General features: G+C 44.9%; 1 protein-coding gene and 1 long non-coding RNA gene across 2 annotated transcripts in view; both read right to left on the reverse strand.

The window, feature by feature from the left end:
• Dh44 (corticotropin-releasing diuretic hormone 44) overlaps positions 1-23,054 on the reverse strand; it is a 155,345-nt gene that overhangs the window by 58,588 nt on the left and 73,703 nt on the right. The gene's annotated exons all lie outside the window — the stretch shown is intronic.
• Positions 20,653-22,961, reverse strand: LOC144097607 (uncharacterized). The gene is made up of 3 exons (XR_013307084.1): positions 22,876-22,961; positions 22,030-22,123; positions 20,653-20,769 (listed from the first exon to the last, which is right to left on the reverse strand). It is a non-coding gene; the product is annotated as an uncharacterized LOC144097607 (long non-coding RNA).

The following is a 23,054-nucleotide window of genomic DNA, read 5'->3' on the forward strand; positions in this document are numbered from 1 at the left end:
ACAAATGTATTGTGCATTCTTCCCCTCTGCTTTACCAAACGTGCCCAACAATTTTGGACGAAAGCATTTTTGAACGAAAAGCAGTTTATGAATGCAATTTTTTTCTTGTATTGTAAGGTTTCACTATAACACTCGATATACCCACAGATTTCCGACGGCAGGCTTGCATTTTTTTTTGCTATTAACATGTTTGCTACCATCAAAAACATTCCCTATTGGATTTTTAATGGCAGTCTTAACTGCTTGATGCGAGCCGCGGAAACAAGCTAAAAGAAAGATTTTGCTAGGCATCGGAAGAATGAATTACTATCTTCAATATTTCCCTAACAGTGCACTACTCTTATGAAATCTTCAAAATTTTTGCCGAAGAATGTTGGACTTATGTTCTGCCAAGTCGCACTGAACCGATGTAGCGATCCTGAATACCCATCCGACGTTACAGCGGTTATTCACTGGAAAGCGCATCTGCTAGTGCATCGTTTGTTCTCCTGCGCACCAGGGTGCACGCCATGGGCAAATCAAAGACAAGGGGGCAACTCAAGCGCGAGTACATTCGTGTATTCAGCTTCGTATTATCATCGTGTTATTGGAACAATAACGCTCACCCGCCGCGTGATTTTTTCAAGGAAGCACAATATAATCGTAAGACGTGGGCACGCAACGTTACGGGAATAGCTGCTACCTCTTATAAGCCGGGGGAAGTTTGATACAAGCTGAGACTCGGCGTCATCTGCTCAGGCGAAGAGCTATTATGAGCTCACTCATGTCCGGCATTCTCGGGCAAAATTTCTGAGAATTTGAAAATTATAAGAAACTGTTATAAAAATATTGAAGGTAATGGTTCATTCTTCTGAAATGTAGTGAAATATTTCTTTTATAATGTTTCCATCAATCGCATTGAACATTTAATGCTGCCATAGAAAAAACCAAAGGGGAACCCCTGTGACGATAGCGAAAACGTTAACAGAAAAAATATACAAGGCTGCCGTAAGATGATCTGCGGATATTTTGATTGTTGTAGCGAAATATTACATTATATGATAAAATTGCGTTCATAAACGATTTCCAGCTCAAAAAGAAAGCTTTTGTCTCAAGTTGCTGGGTATGACTTAAAGCGATCCACACAATCTCTGGTTTGGCTGAAGACACCACATGTCGAAGTCGTTGCGGCGAGAAAAGGCAGAGGTGTATTTATTTTTAGCTGCGGTAAAACGCAGATTTGGAATCAAATAGCTTGCAGTTTGAAAAACTATACGTTCTCCTCCACACTTTCGGCACTAGAATTTGAGAACGAGCGTCGACATTCCAAATGGGCGAATGGAGTGTATTCGTACATGCCATAAGAACAAATCGCGCTTTTGATTAACAGCGTCGTTTCTTGCTGCCCCTTCGTCCGTTTGGCGCTGTACCACCCACAATGAACCAGTATTGCCAAGTCGCTCAGCTATCTAGCCTTCCGTGTGACCGCTTCTAAAACGCGCACGGGCCACTGACTACTTGCAATGACGTCACAGATTCGTCCACGACCTCGTCCGCTGTGGTAATGTCCATTTGTAGACAAAATGAGGGCATGCCAGCCCGCACGATAAAGGCTACGGGCCAACCACGCGTCGGTGTGTGTCAGCTCCTACCTCTGGCTGTTACGTCACCATCGGTCGTTGGTGACAACAGCGAGCTCCGCGCGAAACGTATGCGCCGCTTGAAAAGTTCGCTCTACGCAACTTGCGTCTGTGTTTTCCTGAAACTGCTGCATCTGCTGCTTCTGCTGCTGCAGCTTGCTCATTTGCGTAACGCTAATTAGCGGAATGCAAGAAAAGAAGAATGCTTTGTTAAAAATGCTGCTTTCAAAGGGTGAAACAGGCCTCAGAAATACATAAAAGTGAATAACGAAGCAACAGCTTGTGCCGCTGTCTTTTTGGCACATTTGTTACGAAACGCCAAGGGGCTAACCTAATTATTTTGCAACGAACAAATTGTGGCAGAAATCGAATTAAGAGCGACCGAAAAGTGGGTCAAAGATCCACGAAAACGCAATTGGTTCTTGCTGCTTTAAACACTTATAGCTGAATGTTTAGATCCGGGCATTTTCGTTTTCGCATGCTTTGTAATCTGATAATGAGGCAATAGTGGCAGGCGGGAAGTACTCAGTTCCGAAGTATCCAAAAGTTCGCGTGTGGCTGACTTGCGGGAAAGTATCGGCATGTGCAACTTGGAAGGCGTCGGTATGGGCTACTTGGGAGATACCGACATATGTCACTGGAAAGCCCCCAGCCCGAAATACTTGAAAGAGGTCAGCACGTGCTGCTGGAAAATAACGGTGTATGTTAGTGGGAGATATTGGTGTCTGCTACTTGAAAGCTATTGGCACGTGCTACCTGTGAGGTGTCGCCTTGTGCTAGTTGCGATGATCTGGCATGTACTACTTGTGAGGTATTCACATGCACTATTTGGGATGTATTATCATGTGTTACTTGGGATGTATCAGCATATTATACTGAGAGTTATCGGCGTCTGGTACTTGAAAGCTGCCGGTACGTCGGGAGGGAGGGGGCTGCGGTTTAGCAACGCCCTCAGTAGTTGTCCTCGAGGGACAACGAAAATCCTTGTAGTCATTGCTATTCTTTTGGTGTTTTCAGTGATACACGTTTTTACTCCAGTCACTAAAATTGCAAAAAACCCCTGCTCCAATCCTTTACCCTCGTTTTCAAGCTGTCGTTATAGAGTGTAGGTGACAGGTTAAATCAATCGTAAGCGAAATATAAAGAAAGAGAGAGGTGATAGGGAGAAGGAATAAGCAAGATTGAAGTGACGCTTCCGTGCTTTGCAAGCGATTTTGCGTTAGAAAAATATTCTACGTGAGTAACGATAGTCTTTGTCACGGTAACTCTTACAACCACTCTTTTGCTTTTGGTCTCCAGAGAAGTGCCTGCAACCTACTTGCAAGTGAAAGGAGTCTCCAACGTGCTCTGACACAGTCATTCGCAACGGCCCGCCAATGACTGAAGGCCTCTCAAAGTGCTTGGCTGAGTGCGCTTCATGTTCGCATAAAGAGCGAATTTGTGCACATGTGATGCGCATAACATATTTGCTCTCCGTTACTAAGATGGAGCGAATAACGAACCGTGAACGCGACTTGCGCACGCGGATAAGTGACGAGAATAGCTGGAAAGAAGCAGGTGAAAATATGCTGGAGTGGCGGTGCAGAAACGCTTGAATATTTGAGTCGCTGCATGAATAACTTTTTAAGCTGTAATCGATGAATTCTCTATTGGGTGTCGTACTCTTGGCATGTCTATATGGGTGAAAAGGGCTCGTATCGCTTAATGAGGAAGACAACTTTGAGTTTTTTTTTTGTGGGCTAGTGTGCTTCTCTCGTGAGTCACTTATGCATCTCTGGCAGCACGCCACTTTCTTAAAGGGGCTCTGAAACGCTTTCTGAGGGGAGCTTACGAACTTGCTTCACCACTTTTCCTTGTCACGAACATCTGAGCCGAATACACGCCTACACGCAGCAGACAACTCAAAATCGCACACGAAAGTTGGTGGGTATTTTCTGGTGACTTTGTCAAGCTTGCACCTGCCTCCGTCGTACGGTGCTGTGTAATTTTGTTCAGAAGTAGCTGTTGGTTAGATTTTGTCAGGCGTCAAGCAGCTACCATGGCCGCAGCCAGTCAGAAGAGTCGCTGCGGCGGGTGAGAAATGGAATTCCCGAGTGGGGCTGGCAGAGGCGCGCCTGTCTTTGAGCGGGCAAAAAGTGACGATAGCAGAGGCAAAGGAGTGAAGACACTGAAATTCATATTTTGACTGCAGAAAACCCAGCTTCTACAAAACTCATTAAAAAAATTCTTGCTGCTGGATATTCGTGAAGCGCCGTCAATTAAAATCCCAGGAATACAACGCTGTTATTGAGAGCCCCTTTCGAAGCCTTTTTAATTTATAAATTCGAAATTCAGGAACCGTTCTTTCGCAGCACTATTTTTCGTGCTTTAAAGGATACGTACACTGAATATTTTTGTTTTTTGAAGACACTTGATTACGATTTTTTTTACCAATTTTTTTGCTGCAGCTTCTAAGAATACATATTGTCAAACGGAAGAAAAACAAAATATGTAAAAATCTTTCGAACTGCAGTTTCAGCAAGTGCTCGCACGGACGAAGGGTAGGGGAAAACTCACAGTGTCGTGGGTGCGACTGAATGCTGAGAACAATTGATATGCAAATCATCAACCTTACGACAAGCTGCTGCGCTCATGGGCCTCATATGCAGTTCCATAGAGGTAATATGGAAAATCGTATTACCTTTGCGTGGGAACCCCACCAGCGAGATCAAGAATTAAGGAAACAAATTTTGTTTTCTTCTCAACCGTGTGCTAGCTATCCGTCTGTTGCACTACGTAGTCATCGCGAAATACCCCACCGTTTTTTTCTGGGGCGGCCTTTGCGAAGATGTTCCGTAGCAGGTACGCGACATTGAATTAATGGCTTGCCTGATGAGAAGATATCGTAGTAGTGGTGCGTACAGTTGGCTTAAATGACTCACTACGTCTATGACAGCAAGAACGGTGGACAGGATGAAAGTGAAAAACAAAATTGTCAAAATTGAACGTATGGACAAGTTTTAAGCTCGAGCGTTGAAGCACTGAGGGCAAAACGTGGCGTTAGGTCAGCCTTTTTTGTTTTCTTTGTTTACTTCTTGCTTGTTGACAAATGACGGAAGTCGCTACAAATATTCAGAAGCTTAGCTTGTTTTTTCGGCGATCTTTTAATCGAAACATATTGTGCATTATTAAATTTTGGGTAATAAAGTGCTCCATGCAATAGAAAGGAAAGTCCTTCGTCATATGTGTCACTATGGCGCCAATAATACTATTAAGAAACACGACAACGATAGTATAACTTTGCAGGTGTGGTTTATGAGAATATCCTCTTGCACTAGACTCTTTCTCGACGAACGAGAACCTACTTCTGCTGAATGCTAAACTTGCTTTGTTATTCGTGAAATGTGTACTGCCATTCACAAACTACTAATGCGCAAGTTCCCCACTCACCACGGTTATTTTATGACTGTCGCTTTCGGCTGCTGAACGTGAGCTCATGCGTGGAGTTCTATACTTGACGAAGCTTCCGGTTTTAAGCATAAAATAATCCAATATTGAATTTAGTTAATGCGAAGATAACAATAAAATTGCCTAGTGCAAGAGAGAAGGGGTGTATTGTCTTCAGCCTTTTATTCTCATTGTTCGCTTTGGAGTGGAAAACGAATCTGAGAAACAAACTGCCCGCTCTAGAATTTCGTATAACCCCGTAAGTCTATAACGCGCTAGAAAAATAAAAATAAAAAGCTTGCTCTAATAACGAGCACAAAGAAACGCAATGAATAGCATTATATTCTCGAAAAAGGAACAACATACCCTGCGAAAACTTTCGGTTATTTTAGGATTAATTAGTTTACAAAAAGTGCGTGGGACGGCAGACCGGAAACAAATCTCCCTAAACACTGCTTTACAGGCATCCAATCGCTGCCCGATATGTTTGGTGAAGTAGCGTAGCAGAGGCGCATCTAAAGTAACACTTTCTACGCCATATGTGCGGATTTTTAAGCGCGTTAAGGCGAAAGTGGTCTCTGTTCCTTTTATTCTTCAAATTTTAGTTTAAAGGTCTGCCCTGTTGTCGTTTTTTCATGTTGAGTTTCGTAGCGCAATAACCTGTCAGGGCACTCTTGTTTGAAGGGGTGAGATGCGGCGCGAAGTATTTACGGTCGTCGAGGAAAACAACGCACGCTTCGTTGCGTCAACAGCGCGCGGTGGCTGCGCTTTAGGCCTGTTACGACGCGTTATCGAAAATGTATTTTTATTGTACATTCTTACGGACGGTGCGATAGAGGGCAGCATGTGGCAGTATCGTTTATGAAAGTCGTTTTCTTATACGTCCTGGGGGAGGGGGGGGGGTGCTTTTACTTAGTGCAAGCAAGATAGCATTTACGAGTGTTCTGGAAAGGCTAGAGTTTATTACACAAAAAAAAGTTTTATTCGTCCAAAAATAGGAAAGTGTAAAAATGATGCGACGACAAGATGAAGATTTTTGCTAAAAGGGCGTCAGCTTTTTAATTGAGAACAAGCCGGCATTCCTAAGAAAACAAGACGAGCTTTTTTTTTCAGCTTATTAAAATGGGAGGACTAAGAGCAAACAAAACCTTCGCAAGCGTCAGTCGATTAGTGGATCGAGCCCACCCACATAAAGGAGTAGCTTGCTCTTTGCGACGGTGAAAATGAGCGAAAGATGTCATGCACGCTAAGGTATCGACCGGCCGTGGTAGCTCAGTGGTTGTGGCGTTCAGCTGCTGAGATCTTGGTCGTGGGTTTGATTCTCGACCAGTGGGACCGCATTTCCACGGAAATGAAAGACAGAAGCGCCGGTAAACTGCAAGGTCTGTTCATGGTAAGGAATTCAGAGGGGTTGAAATCAATCCGGACGGTTGCATTGAAGTGTGCACACTGGCGCACACTCTTGCTACTTCCGATTCACATGGCGTAGTATAGCATAGTATGACATGGCATGGGACACCATAACATAACATAACGTAACACAACATAACGTATTAAACTTAATATAACATGTTTATGAGCTTGGCGCAGGATAGCCTTAGTTGCCTAAGTTCCATAAAACCCAACACAACACCGTATAACATAACATAACATAATATAACTTTGCCTAATATAACATGTTTATTAGCTTGGCGCATGATGGCTTTATTTGCCTAAGTCCCATGCAATCCAACACAACACCGTATAATATAATAGAACATAACACAACATAAAATAACACAACACTGCATAGCCTAACATAACGCAACATATTATAATATAATTTAACATAGCATAACACGAAGTAGAATAACATAAATAACATACAATAAAATAATATAATATACCGCAGCGTAGCTTAACATAAATGACACATCATAAGATATATCATAGCATAACACTACATAAAATAACCTTCAGTGATCTTGGAAGAAAGGAGGTTAGATTAGTGGAAGCTTTTAAAAGTGGTATCACGCGTTTTTTTCTTTTTTTTTTGCCTCCGTGCTTGTCGAAACGTGCTCTGAAGTCCTAGCGCCAACTTGTTGGTCCGATTATTTACGTACTTGTTTTAGTATTGTGTGCGTTGCCAGCATTAAAGTCGTGCAAGGTTTCCATCCAAGCAAAGTTGAAGCCACCGTTGTTCGGTGCAGACTTCATTCCGCCCTAATTTTTTTTTGCTCTGCCGTTTCCAATCAAGCAAGGTGCACTTGCTTTTCATTCGAAGCTCTAAGAACCAGTGCGGAAGGAAGCTGTACCGGAACGGCATCGGGTACAGAACTTGAAATTAACCGCGCTGTTTAATCTCACCTTATATATACCGGTGCAAAAAATAAACCATCCCAGCTAGCCTCGCCCAATCGATAGTCCCATCAAACAAGTCATTTCGTACTCTTAATGATGTAAATTCCGAGCAATAAATTCGCGGACTAGATAACTATTTCACCGAACATACCTAGGCATTGGTCATCAGGTCGGGTATCTGAACGTTTCACTCTTGCTTCGTTCTTGACTCTGCTTCGAAATCGCTTCAATCCTCGCAGCAATTTTGCGTTTGATTTCCTGGACCTCGTGCTCATTGGGCAGGAAGATGACGTTTCGTGAACTGTATGCACCGAGAAAGTCTGTGGGCATGAACCATTTGAGAGCGTACTGCTTTTGATTCCTTTCTTTACGGGATCAGGTGATAGTGATTTTTTACCGCCGGTTGTTTACCGCTGTCAAAATTTGAAAAATCAGTGGCAGAAAATTTAGTGCAGTTTGTACCTCTAGTACATCACTTGCCATCAAGGCCTTGAAAAGTACATTCATGTAATCTTATTTCTATGTAACAGTAGAGGTTATTGTTGCTGCTATATTACATACTTTTTTTCACGTGAAGCTTACTACATCGCTAAAAAAGAGATTTGAACTACTTCCCCCCCCCCCCCCCCCTCCTCAGGGATGGCACGGACATGGATACCACAGGCTTCTAACTTTATACGTCCCCTTTTTACGAGAAAGAAATGGATAAACGCCTCTAATTCACGCAGCATTATCTGCAAAAGAAATATTGTCGTCGCGTACAACATGCAGTTGACAAAGAGGAAAAGGCCATCTGCTCGGATGCGCTCATTGACCAGTCCGCGTCACAAGCCGCTGTTCACAGCAGTAATATTTTGGTCACTGTTTCTTGTGTGCACGGCAGTTCTAGCGGTTGTCTTTTCACATTCACGTTGTTTTTAGATGCAGCTCTCGAAAAAAGAAAGTTTGGATTAACGTGGCCTCGATGAAAAAAGTTCAGTTCTCGTTGAAACAGAAAAGGTAGGCAGAGTTCTGTCGAAAGAGTGGAATAGTGGACGAAACGAAAGGAGGGCTGGCAAGAGAAGGCGCATACGGGGAAAAGATTTAGATCTGTAGTTGTTGGTCTCAACAGAGACGTGATGCGCTAAGACTACGCGCATGCTGTTATGTCAACAACGAAAAGATCCGCAACAGAATTAGTCAAACTCCTCAAGAGAAAATTGTACAACAGCTGTATCTTACCGGTACTCACCTACGGGACCGAAACGTGGAGGCTAACGAAAATGATTCAGCTTAAGTTAAGGACAACGCAGCGAGCCACGGAAAGAAAAATGATAGGTGTAAAGTTAAGAGGCCGGAAGCGGGCAGAGTGGGTGAGGAAACAAACGCGGGTTAATGACATCCTAGTCGAAATCAAGAGGAAGAAATGGGCTTGGGCAGGGCATGTAATGCGAAGAACAGATAATTTCTGGCCCTTGAGGGTAACGGAGTGGGTTTCCAAGAGAAGGCAAGCGTAGCAGGGGGCGGTAGAAAGTGTGGTGGGCGGATGAGATTAGGAAGTTTGTGGGGATAGGGTGGGCGCAGTTGGCAAAGGACAGGGTTAATTGGAGACACATGGGAGAGGCTTTTGCCCTGAAGTGGGTGCAATCAGGCTAATGATGATGATGATGATGTAACGCAACGAGGACAGCGAAGAGGAAAATAGAAAAAAATCATATCAGCCTATCAATGGAGGGCTACGTTCTGAAGAGACGTGGAAGCATCAACTAGCTGCTCACAATGAACGCAAGATACGCTAGTATGAAGGCGGAAGAGAACGCCAAGTAGCCCAAGACTATGGAAGAGGAAAGCACTTAAAAAAGAATTAGATTTTGTAAGAGGATTTGAAGATTCCACAAAGCAAGGGAATTGTTAAGCTCTGGGATCATCGCTGTGCCTAGTGTAGGCGTCATATTCTGCTCTTAGATACCAATATGTACCCCTTTCGTCTGCTTCTTTGCGAGACTGACGTTCCTGAGTGAAGGCTGAGTGAAAGCCTTCCGAGCGGTTGTCAGTACTGCTTCAAAACAAGGCCGACCTCGTCGACGTTGCATAAAAGGGAATCGAAGAAGAGGCAGTGCTCTTTGAGACGAGTAATTATTACGTTCAGTAAAGTAAAATGCAAATTCTGCTTCGAGTGCCGTCCATGGTCTCCACCACGATGTACAGGAACCTTCTTGCATGATACACTCTGTTTTCTATTTTGTTTTCCACTTAACACTGCTCATCACAACTCTGCAGTGCTTCCTTCATGCAGCGAATGAAGTTGAACACTACTACTGCTGCCATTTCCGCTGGAGAAAGAGAAATGCTTAAAGAAATGCCCAGGGAAATGCATAGAGAAAGGCATTGAGAAATTGAGAGCTACAGAATGAGAGCAATGCCTCTCTCAAAAGTCGGCAGCTCTTTCGGCGGTAAACAAGTCGGGAATCTCCAAAGTGCCATCCGCATGCTGCGGACGTTTTACGTCAGAAGTCCGGCTGTACTAATGCGACACTGATTTCCTTATCTCTCCTCTTCTCTCACGCACTTTCTCGCACGCGTACACTTTCGATACCTCCAGTCTCAGAATGAAGCCATATACAGTCTCCCGTCTGAGTGAGTGGGCTTTGCAGTTCCTGTTGCATGTACATCCCTTCTGTACATCCCTGCCGTATGTTAGGGATGTACGGCTTTGAAAAAAAAGAAAGAGTAAATGAAAGAAAAACACAAAGAAAATAAACCGACGAGAGCGGAGGTGGGGGAGAGGGGGGATGGGGACAGGATTGATGCGCAGAGCGGCGGTGGCAAAAGTGCTCGCAAACACCGCTTTATCCTCGTCAATGGGCCCAGTGAGCAGAACTGCGGCTTCCTGCTCCACCGGGGGCGGCGCTGAAAGCGGACGGCTGCTGTAGGAAGCACGCACGATGAGGCGTGGGCGAACTCAAGCGACGACCTCGTCCATCGCTCACTCCCGCGCTGCTGCTGGCTGCACGCGGAAGATCAAAGCGAGCCGAGGTTGAGCTTTAACGCGTCAACTGCCCGAACATGCAGCCGGAGCAGCAACAGCAGCGATCGGGGAAAAAGCTTGAGTGCGCGTCGTCTTGTTTCTCTCGTAGAGAGGCTACGCGAACGTGATGGGGTGCGACGAGCCGCGCGAGTTGGAGGACGCGGCTGCGGTGGTGATGGGGACGACGCAAGCCTGACGTCTCGGCAAATCTGGAGCGAATAGCAGGGAGAGTAGTATCGAGCAACAGGAGGAACCTGCGTTGTCGGGGGAAGGGCCCCGTGTTTGCGTTGATTCTACAGCGAGAACAAAACGAATAGAAAATATTCGTGCCCTACACACACACACACACACACGACTGCGAATCACAGAGCTCTTTTTCTACACGCCATCGCGCAGTAATTATACATGCAGCCCGGAAAGGAAGTGTCGCATTCGAGCGTTCCGTAAACAGACGGCTGTCGCGAAGTGTACGGCCTCCGCGTTTCTGTTTGTTCTGTTTATTTTTCGAGGCATCAACTTGCTCGCGCGTCACACAACATAAAGTGACCGTTGTACCGTGTCCACAACGCACGCATGCCTCTGGAACGAGTAGCGGAAACGCTGCATCGTCTCCTCTTTTTGTGTTTTTTGTTTTTTGGCGGCGGCGCTTCTCTATGCGTGGGCGACGACAGACCTTTAAGCGCGCATTACTTTCTGTCCTGTCCCGTTAAGGACAAATTAGTAGGCCACGTGTGGTGGCCGTAAAGAGACAGCGGGCCATAGGATGGCGGCCCCTCGAGCCGATTGCCTTCTTTTACGAGCCCCACTGTCGTGCCTGACCTAAGTGGGCTGTATCCAGGGGAAGCTAGGAACTACTTCGCGTTATAAACTTGCGGTCAAGCACACCTCCCTTTCCCCCCTGCCCAGTCCAGCGCTGTTTTCTCGCCCTGGCCGCGCCTGAGGAGGGCGCTTTCAAAGCAGCGTACGAGACCGCGAAGAAAGGCTGGTGCAATAATAATGACAGGACTGGCAACAACCCTCTCGTGCCTCGAGAAGGCAGCGTTTTGTCCGGTTTGTAGCGAGACATCCGACGCTTAGCCGCAAGGCTCGAGTGAATTCCGCTGGTGTAGTGACCTCGGTTATCCTAAATGGGACACGCTACTGGCTGGCGTCCTTTCAACCACGAGGAAATCTTGCTCTTAGCCTGGTCTTAACGGGTCGAAACGAGGCTGCGTTAACCCGCCCGGTGTAGAGCGTGTACTGAAAGAGTGTAGCGGACCTTCTCCTCTTTACCGCCACGTGTCTGGATAACAAAACACGCGTTTTGTTATCCTTTCCCAACTGGTGTGTGGCTGCCTCAACAAAGCGGATCGTTTTCCGCAGGAGCCAAGGAAATGTATTGCTGTATTTCATGGTGAAAGACTAAGCGTGCTTTTTATACTTGGGAACCAGGGTTCATTTGCTAGGACGACTTGCTCAAGGAATAAATTTACTATGAGCATAAAATGAGGAGTAAATACACTCTGTGAGTAGAATAAGAGCAAAGTGTCAGATTTCTTCCTAGCCCTGGCTTTCTTTTTACTGGCGGCGAACAATGCGGCGGTACTTGAAGCGACTGCTGCTCGCATCCCAACTGATTCGAGTTTGTTCGCTAGCTGTAGTGTGTAGCTAACAACTACCGAGTACCGCTTTAGGCTTTCGCTGCGTCTCGTTTCGTCCACGCCGATAAGTGTTCGTGGTAGAAAAGCACGTATTTAACGACTTAAACCCGATTTCCAAGAATACGATGCCTTATAAGACTGTGTGGTCGCCATAGGAATACCACGTCAGAAGAGGTGAGAAGCTCGAGTAGTAACACAGTGGTCCAGCGAGCGATATTGCGACGACTTGGGAGTCCTTACTGCAAGGGTGTATCGCGTTATCAGTCAAATCCGGCTGCTTTGATTTAAGGCGAGTCGTAACCGAAGTCTCTCAAGTGCACCCCTCATGACTGTAAGCGTGAGATAAACCAGCAGACAAGGGAAGCAGCAAGCAGGGAGAAACGAGAACTTCTGCCGGCCTGACAACCCCCCCCCCCCCCCCCCCCCCAAGCACTTTTATTCCCCACTACTGATGCGCCTCTTGTGCGGTGGACCACGACCTGTGGCCGGTAGCAGAATTAAGCGGGCCCTTCTCCCCCTTCAAACCCTCTCTCTTTGGCTCTCCCGAACACGCGAGGCCCATCGGTTGCATGCAAAGCAAGCTATATTGAGCGGGTCCGCAACAAAGAACAACTTGCCCGCCCTCACACAATGGCCGGTAACGAGGGGCGTTCCCATCATCCTAGCTCCTGCCGTTTTGCCGCACCTGCGCTCATTTCCATCGACCACCGAGGTTTTTGTTCTCTTTGGGATCAAGTGAAGCGCGTAATTTCGTGTCGATGCCGGAGAAACGCCCTCTCAATAAGGGACAAACTGGCGGGAGAAATTAGGCGAGGGCGGTAAATGGCGGGTTATTAGGGAGCACCAAGAAAGAAATAATTCCGAAGCGAACAGAGCCGGTTGCAGTAAGACAACAATGACTGCTTTGAGAACGCTCCCCCAAGCAGACAAGAAAAAAAGTACGCGGCGTAGTTATCGATCATCTCGTACTGCGAACTGCGGCTTCTTGCCCTAGCTGCGCTGCTGACGTGCAAGACGACGTCACATGGGCTCCAATCTGGCGGCGTTTATTAATTCAGCGCTTGTTCATTTCGCGCGGGGACGTGTGCGGAGAGACGATGGACCAACACAAAAAACGCCAGCACGTCTCTGCGTTATGCGCTGGTTTGCTGCCGTTCATCTGGGCTGCGTGAGGCAAGTAGATCATAAAATAGCTTACAGATTAGTTTTAGTTAAACCAGCTGATTTAGCGAAGGTTTAAATTTTGCGACCTTTGTGAAGTGAACCAAACGAACGTTGCTGCTTTTAGTGCTTTGTGCAGCGTCGTTCCATTACCGGCAAACCAGTTAGAAATCGATTTCTTCACAAAATAGACAATCGTCCTGAACACTGTGGTAAGGGACCTGGAAATGAGCGTGACAGTGAGAAAAAAGTTGACCACGCCTTACTCGCAAATCGATAGGCTCCCTTTTACCATTATAGCGCATTGTGAAAAAAAATCGAATATTTTTTTCTGCAAGACACGTAATAAAGGCACACAAATATTCAGTATAGTTAATCAGTATTGCTTTTGTAAATTGATCGAGTAGAGTTATATCTATGGAAACCTAGACATTGACTGACAGGTTGCCCGTTGCCCGGGCGTAATGCATTCTGATCTGAAAGTGCAAAGTATCTTAGTTGTAGGCTTAAAACAAAAAATTAACAGTAGCAGCACTACACACAGCTTCAGGATTTCCTTGGCGAGTCAGTATAGTTGCATGGCCAGCGTGTTGTTACACAGCCAATCAGCGCCTAATCTTGGCGCTGTACAACCTCAACAGTCTCTGCTATGTTTCTCTGGAAAATTTCAGTGAGCGGGACTGTGTGTCTTTCCGGCAGTCGCTGCTTTTTAAACTTATTGCTGTTTTTTTTCGTTTGAATGCAGATAACTAGGTGCGTCAAAAAATACTCAGTTCAAAGTCCGGAGACGTTTACAAAATCTCCGCTCATTTTTGTTTTCTCGTACTTTGGGTGGTGAAACATTGAGGGAATAAGTGTTTCGTAAGGCACCATTACAGTTCAACAGAATGCTCGTCTATATTGCGGGTTTTATAGGAGACCTCTGGTTTTGTAACGCTCAATATCTGTAAAGATCAAGTTTGGCACTCGATAGGGCCGCTCTTCAATATTGGTTAATACAGCCTGGACTAGTAAATTACCTAAAGGGATAGCTGGAATTTGAAGCAGGTCTGCGCCTGAAATGAGTTTAGTTCACGTGACCAGATTGTGCTCATGGGCTCCCTTCACATGTTGCTGGTTAACAGCTTGAGTGGGAAAGCAGGTTAGTTAGTGCAGGTGTTTTCGGTAATGACGTACAGGACGTTTCCGCCGTGGAAAGTCGTATATTTAACTATCGCTGCGGCGCCTTTTCCGAGCGTCTTGAAAAAATTAAAAACTGAAATAACAAGCCCACTTTCTAAAATACCAGCCTGCCGTTACAAACAGGCATCGCTAGGCTTGAATAAAAGCTGGGGGCAAATTTAAGTTGTAAATAACTCCCTTCCCAGCCGAAAAACACAACAGAAAGTTTTCCGTTGCCACAACGGATCTTTTGTAGTTTTTTTTACCATGAGCTTGCAGTAACAACAAAATTTTCTCTTGAATTCTGCTGACTCATGTCGTAGCGACTAAAGATACTAGAAAATATAGTGTTGTACTACAGTAAAACATACTGATACAGAAAAATGTGTCGTTACGAAAAAACGACAAAAACGTTTGTCGTATTTTGGGCACGATTTTGTCGTTTTTTTTATCGAGCTCTTATGAAAGAAAGGATGCTTTCAGTGAAAATAGGAATTTTATAAGCTAGAATAGGGCTTAACAATGGAATGCAGGAATCACCAGCATCGGGCGTTTTGGGGAAAAAAAAAGAATGGAGGAGATGGCAGTGACCCCAAGCAAGTGTTAAGGATAATTTCAGAGGATAGGCTGTACTGCCGTTCATTTATTGACAGTGATCACGGAATCGAATTTGGTACTGACGCCACAAGTTTGACTCGAGCGGCGGGAGAAAAGAAGTGTTGCACTTATGAATCCAGTTTCTAAGCAATGAATTCGTCCTATTAAAAAATGCAAGAGAAAATGTTATGTTGTCACGAGAGATTTTCCTGTAGTATTTTGGGACCCGACAACAGAGATTCTTGCAGTAGCAACAGCATTTTCTGTTGTATTGAGCTGCCTCCTGTCGTAACGACAGAGCCAATTCTGTCGAAACAACAGACACCTTCCCAATGCTACAGAAAGATCTGCCGTAACGACAGGACGATAAAAAATTATGTTGTATTTTCGCGCCGCCTCTGTCGTAAACATATACACAAAAAGCGAAATAAGCCATTCCTTACTGATGACAAAAAACTGCAAGGCGTGGTCCTCAGTATCCCTTTAATGCCCTTATTTCCATTTTGAACCTCTTCCATTTTGCGATTAATTTCACCAGTCGTCCAGAGAGGGCGCTGCTAGATCATCTTTTATAGGGAGCCTACATACATGCCGCCTGCCGCCTGGCTTAGGGTGGTGACATCTCTCCCAGTGTTGCCGAAAACGGCCGCTAAACATGACGGGCAGGCATGTTGTTCCCCTTGAAGAGAGCATCCCCGGCTTTCAGTGGCGTGGTCGCTGGGGCGATCTACAACATTAGTTTATATTCTAATTTATCGGCGTTTCTTTCGAAGTTAGTACCAACAGATGACGCCGTTCCGACGACATAGAGCAGTTCTCAGCGACGGTGCATTACACTCCGAACGGGTCTCTCCTCTGCGCGCGTCATCGCGCCAAAAGGCAGCGCTTATCAATTACGTAAAAAGGGTTCCTCCTCACGATGAGCACTAACCGAGCTTAGGTGTTGGGCGTTCAGAATTTAATGTTATGACGGTAATCAAAAGATTACGCAGGCCCACTTTTTAATGCTTATCAATTACTTGGTTCATGCGCGGCCTGTACAGAATGTGGCCGTAGTGGCTGTGTAGCTTATGTCGGGCATAATCGCCGCAAGTGTTCTATCGTTGGATAGCTTATGTCGAGTATAATTGCACCGGACTAATTGTAGGCCTCAATTAATTACCGGTAATTAGTTAATTGTAATGTAATTGAAATTTACGCTACATCACTAAGTCGCTGGATAGCTTATGTTGAGTACAATTGCACTGAACTAATCTTGTCTTACCGACCATTAATTAGATAACCGTGATTAAAAATCAATCGTTATGCTCCATCATCAAGCTATATATCGTTGGATAGCTTATGTCGAGTATAATTCCACCGGAGTAATCGCAGGTCTTAATTACCATTAATTATTTATTTGATTTAAAATTGAACCTAATGCTATAGCATCGTCATATATCGTTGAAAGGTCTCGATGAGTAGAATCGAAAATGTAACGGTAAACCGAGCTAACGCTGGTCTATGTAGGTTCAAAATAAAACCACGCAACAGAAGCAAAACAGTAGCACCTAATGCTTATGCATTCACAGCACGGGAAGAGACTTAAGTGCCCCAGTAGTTCTATTACCGACATCACAATGGCATTTGCGTGTGCAATGTACCATTAGTTTGTGCATTTTGCTCTTCTGTGAGCAATTACACATGCTCTACGCAATGAGCTATGCAACCCCATACTAGCACACTGTAGCTTCAGCAAAAGGTATAAACATACTTAAAAAAATTTAGGGAATCTTGAGGCTGATGTTAACAAATTAAGATCGAGTGTTGTAAGCGTCTTAGTTTTGTACAGATTGCCATTGAGTTAACATTAAAGCAGTGCTTCATTTCACATTGCCTACCATTTTTCCACGTGTGCTGAGAAACTAACTTACACAGGGTGTTCAGTAGGAGGCTCAAATGTTCAGAGTGTAACATGAGACTTGCTGGAATGGAATCAGAGAAAGAGGAGCAATACAAACAATGGGACAAGTGAGAAAACCTAAAATCAAGAAACCAAATGACATTTTCAGACGCCTTCGTGTAAACATTCAAGAAGCTTCTTTTATTGCCGACACACTTCTGGCAACTGTCAATTAAAGGGGAGGTGCTCATATTCTTTCTCAAGCAAACTGACAGAATATATAAGCATCCGCAGCCAGCTAAAGTGCATATGAAATTACATTCTTCCATTATCAGCATCTGTGAAACCAGTGAAATTTTTGTACACATATCAGTCACTCCTGTAAAACATATCTGGTGCGCACACTGATGGTGTAATTGCAAACAGGCTTATTATTTTTAAACATTGACCGAAGTAAAGCAGCTTCGTTGCTCAATGAACACTTCTACATAAAACAAAATATACTGATAGCCATGAACAAATTGCATGAGTGCAGTACAGAGGACACAATAAATGGGCTAAATTAGCAGGACTAGTAATGCAAACAACTCAAATGATAATGAGAAACACCACGGCAACTCTGTGGGAGCGTATGTTTTACAGCCCCTAAATAATGCAAGGCATGGTAGTGATGCTCCAGCCACAAAAATAAGACTGTTACGCACTTCACAAAAGACTTGAAACAGTGGTTTACACATTTGCATCTAGTTCCAACACTTGCTCCTAAAAACTTCACCTTTGATGAACACACTAGTGGCACGCACTGTAAATCAGTTTGCTATTTCCAAATGCTGACTGAAGCAAAGCAGCTTCATTGGTTAGTGCACACAATCTGCAAGCAACAGCTTGCTACAGAGAGGTGACATAAAAATATGCTGAAAGACGTGAACAATTTACAGGCGAGCAAAGTACACACGACATACACAGTGAAAGTGTCAGAGTGCTATATTCGGGTACAACCCAAGGAAGTAGTGGCAGATGCCCCCCGACCGTTTCCCTCCAGCCAATAGCGGTGACCGATTTTCATGACAACGCGGTCAATCCGATTAAGCCACGGTTAACTGCCGTTCATCTGCCACTCCCAGCGATGCAACTTCCCAGCATTAAACATGGTGTCATGAAAATCGGTTGGCGCCATTGGCTGGATAGAATTCTTTAAGGACATCTCCCCTATTTTCTTGAGTTGTGTCAAACTATAGAAAAACAACGAAAGCAAGGCCAAATCATTAACTAGCTGACTGCAAGCATCTAAGCATATGATGTTACCATCCTTCTCAGAGTTCAGACCAGGTTTGTTGCGGCACATGTTTTGCTAGACATTCCATCCACCCTCTGTGCATGCTGCTGTCGTAGATGGATCCTCAGTCTTGTCCTCACATATTTTGTCAGGAGGACCTTCCCTGCCTGAGCATGATGTGTTTCACAGCAACCTAAGTTCAACTTGACAGCCTTGCACAGGGCATTCAGAATGCTAGCAAATGGGGTTTTGAGCACCATGATTTCCTTCATATCTGCAAAAGTCTTAAACTGCTCCTCACATTCTATAAGGACATTAATCACTGCTTGCGTTGGATAAATGAGGTTCTCAGAATTTTTCACGTACTCTTTAAGCTTAATAAGATTGCTATACTGATTTGTAGCATCTCCAACAAGGGCATTTTTGCAGTCACTACAGTTACCAATGGACTTCATGACAGACTTGACCAGGAATCCTCCTAGATAAGCAAGAATGTCACATTCTGCTTCTGTGAGAGCACACACAAACAGGTTTTCTAGCTCTTCAGGCTCTTGGTTTTGTCCTTCATGTCTCTGGATAGTTGGGTCAAGGAGGTCAGCTAGATGCAAGCTGTCATCAACCTCGCAGCTAGAATTTGTAGGTGTGTGCATGAACTGTCCAACACAAATCAGCTTCAGTGCACACTTAACGTCGTATGCACTAGGGACCGGCTTCTTGAGTCTCAACACAGAGAATATGTTTTCGAGACAATCTTGTACGAGCCGGCCAAGAAGCACATACTTGTAGCTTTGGTTGTCCAAGAGGTCTTGCGACAGGCTGAGAGCAACAGTGGTCGATGCCAGAAGGCCAGCTTGTGAAGGCTTCCAATGTGCCGTTGCTCCCATTTTCATTTGACGGAAAGTGCTGCACGTCAGTTCCAAAAGCGCAGTGGCCTCTTTATGCTTTGAAGGATCTATATCGCTCAGAGCAACAACCGGATGTCTGGCAGACATAAGGGTGTACCACCTGCTCACGAGGTTAAAAAACCACGCTGTAGCCTCTGCTTCGGGGGGCAAAATTATTTGTTGGATTAAATATCGGATAGCAGCAGGAGCCTCACGGAACAATTGCACAGCAATGTTCACTTTCATGGTAGTGAAATGTCCACTGCTGATGTGGATTTCCGACAGCCTATTTGCAATCTTCAGCTCACTTTGACAGTCGTACTTCAACACTGCTTCAACATGCTCCACCTTGACAGTGCCAGAAGGAAGACTTTGTTCCTTAACAGTTTCTTCACCCAGAGTGAATTCTCCCACTCGGAGTAGTTGGGCACGGATGTTCTTCAAGACGTGGGCGGGGTCAGCCATAAAGAATAGTTGCCTGCCACGGAGGTGCGGGTGCGGAATACAGCAGACAGTCTGTGAGTTTCTGTGGTTGGACAAGCCAAGCAGGCGCCAAACTGCACGGTTGGCAGCTCCCATGTCACTTGTGACAACAAGCACTCTAAGCGAGATTTGAAAACAAAGCTCAATCAAGTGGAACACAATGTCCTTCAAAATAGAGCCATCTATCGACCTTCCAGTGAAGTGATAGGCGATAACCTGTTTCCATCTCGTGTTCACGCCACCAACCATGAACACAAGAGCATGGTTGGCAACATCTGTAGCGGACTCCGGCAATGTAGTGCTCCCAAAAAAGCAATCAAGCGAGCGATCGTGGTCAAATCCTTGGGAGATTTCCATCTCATCCATGAAGAGCACACAGTCTTTTTCTATGTCTTGCATTGTGGCTACTTTGGATTTCAGGACATTAAAAACTTCATGAAGAACTCCAGGCAAAAATTTAATATTTTGAAGCCTTCGTATTAATGTCCTATTGCATGGCAGTGGATATGATAATGATCTTAATAATTCATAGCCTGCTGTTCCACATGCGTGCTTTATTTGAAGGGCCTCTCGAATAGTCTTCTCAGACCACTTAAGGCCCTTCGTAGTTTTCACCGTCAAAGCCCTTCTCTGGTCGTGTTTGAGGAACGGTAATTGTTCCAAGGTTATCATTTTTTGTTGTGGCGACTGTGACTTCTTTACAAGACTGCGCAGTTTTCTCTTTGCTCGTGAAGCCTCTGTAGGTTTCTGTACTTTTGGGCCAAGTCCTTATTTCTCTTTCTCAGCTCAGCATTCTGTCTTTGAAGAGACAAGTCAGTTGAAGCCGTACTTGAACCAAGTGTGAATGCAGCTTGAGGTATTTCTTTACTTGATCGCTCATTACTATGCTGTGACCTTTCAGCGCTTAAGGATTCAGCCTCCATGGGTGAAGCTGCGGGCAGAGGAAGTCGACTTGCATCAGTGGAATCTTCCCCACTGGCTTTATCTGTTCTCAGAAAGGAATGGGCAACGCTGTCTGCATAGATAACAGTGTCGACAGCTTTGGGCGGCAGCAAGGTGGTTGTTAAAGGTAGATCATACCCTGGTCCCTGCGCACATTGTAGTGGACTGACAGTGTCCTGGGAACTCATGCTGTCACTCACAGCCGAGTCTTGTGTTTGTTCGGCTGTTGATGCTCTAGAGCAGCACTACCACATGGTTCATTTCCGGTGGGGTCAAGTACTGGGCTTTGCGTTGGCGTGGCCGGACGAAAGCAAGACCGCTTCTTCAAAGGCTTCCGGTGTTTCGGGATGGCTGAAATAAAAAATTCAGTCAATAGGGTAGCACTACACTCAAGAACTGCAGAAATTCTGCATTTACAGAAGAGCAACCTAGTACCTGCATAAAACTTCCAAATAAACTTCAGGAGTAGTAATATCAGTTGGGTTTTAAGATCCCAAAGCTGTACTGGGGGGCTTTAGATTTCTTACCGCCAGTGCATATTTAACAGCGTCGGAAAGCATGCTACAACTGGCAATGATTCAGTCGTGCAAAATTGTGCTCAACAGCAGGTTGTGTTAGCAGCTGAGGTACCATTGATGCAACTAGAATTACTAATCGTCCTGAATTTTGCCATTTTAGCTTCTGTGCCAGGTGATATAGAACAAATGAGACAGCACAGTATGCAGTCTGCTTTAGGATATTTGTTTGATTCTAGACGCCCCCTTTCTCGCAGGCGTCGGGTGAATTATAAAGAAAAAACGATGCTATACAAAGTATAAACACACTATAGGTGGCCTTGTGCTCTTTGAATACAAGGCTATATCTGTGTGTTACGTTTTGGATCTTAGTATCATATATATGAGTGCATTCAATGTGTAGAGAAGATAAACAGTAGTCCCTTAGGGAAGCAGTGGGCGTTCAAGAAAAGCAAATATAGTAGGGGTAGGCAGAGAGTTAGGTGGCAAAAGTTTTGTTTAGTGCCATACTTTATACCTTTATGGCTTACACGGAAGATTTCAATTGTCATTCATTCATTTTTTTTTCAATCTACAGCGAAAAATGAGCCAGAGGTAATGCAGAAGCCGTTAAAACACGGCTTAAGGTGATTTTATGTTTGAAGGTGCTGTTCGAATGCATGATCCTACAATAACGTGCAATATACATATTTTTTTATGCCCGCGATTTAGTTTTACAAGAAATGAATTGCATGGATCCCAACAAATTTCTAGCTAGGGATCTAGATGCTGATGCAAACATGCGCTGTAGGAATGCTTGGATATAAAAGCCATATCAATAGACCAAGAAGTCTGTGTGGATAATGTGGCCACAGATGGCACAGGAACCGGTTAAAGGGAAGTCAGTAGGATAGGCTTCGTCCTGCTATGGACCTTGAAATGCTGATGGTGATGAACCTTTCTTTGCAGCCTTCTAAAAGCAGATGAGCGCACATTTTTGAGCTTGCACAAAGCAACCACAGCACTACCGTATACGTGTAGACAAATTTCTTTGCAAACATTTCATATGAATGAGGCAGAGTTGTATTTAAGAGATGGATCAAAATTAGAAGCTTACCTCGATAAGTAAAAAGTGTGGGAACCGCATCTGGCCTTAGCTTCTTTAAGCCATCCTGTCTGTTTTGCTCGAAACTTGTTTCTTCAAAATGTGCCTGAAATGAATGGCAGCAAGTACTTCATAAGCATCAAGAAGTATATTCATACCTGCACATAACTGTGACAAATGCTGCAAACCGGAACATGACTAGCGTTACAACTACAGAGCTGTTTCTACCTGCTGTAATGTTTTCACATGCTGTCTTTTACCAGGCTATAGTGCCAAGCTAAAAAAACTGGATAAGGGCTTCCTAAAGGCTTCATATGCATGCCAGTAACCGGGCATATACAAAATGTGTTCTTTTAGTCTGATCTTGGGTTTCCAATCTTTTTCTACCGAATAGCGTCGTACAGCAGAACGGTGCCTAGATAACCAGACCTGACTGAAAATAAGTTCCTCCGACCACAGCGCTCACGAAACAGCGAACGCGTACAATGTCAGAGAGATGTAGAAATTTATTTTCACTACCTCAGTCATGTTCTCTGACATGAGTCTTGGCGCATGTATTACAGCGCAAACAAGGAAGCGGGCGCCAATATATCGTGAGTGCACTCGCGTGAGAATTACAGTCAGCGAGGGCGAATGCGAACCGTTGCTTCTCGCCCTTGGTGCTCGAGACACGCCGCCAGCGCATCTAAAAACTAACGAGAAGATTGCACCCACGCCCGCAATGCGTAGCCTGTTATCAAACCCACGCCGCGCACGCCGTTCGAGGCGGCCGTGGTTTAATTATCGTAAACGTGAAGCACAGTACACCAAACATAACAAGCGAGCAGGTAACAAAAGAGAAAAAGGTACGGTACTCACAGAACATATGCGAGAAGCAGCAGTGGGTTCCCAGCAGTCTCGCTTTACTTGTGCCAGCCAACGTTTTCTTCGGTTGGAGTCAGCCGGGAAACGAAACATCCGTGTGCCCTTCCTGCAGTGGTTCGAGCACTGCAGAACGCAACACCCGGGCATTGCTGCTGCGTAAGCTTCCTGGCGCA

Source organism: Amblyomma americanum, chromosome 7, assembly GCF_052857255.1.
Source record: "Amblyomma americanum isolate KBUSLIRL-KWMA chromosome 7, ASM5285725v1, whole genome shotgun sequence".
NCBI classification, from domain to species: Eukaryota; Metazoa; Arthropoda; class Arachnida; order Ixodida; family Ixodidae; genus Amblyomma; species Amblyomma americanum.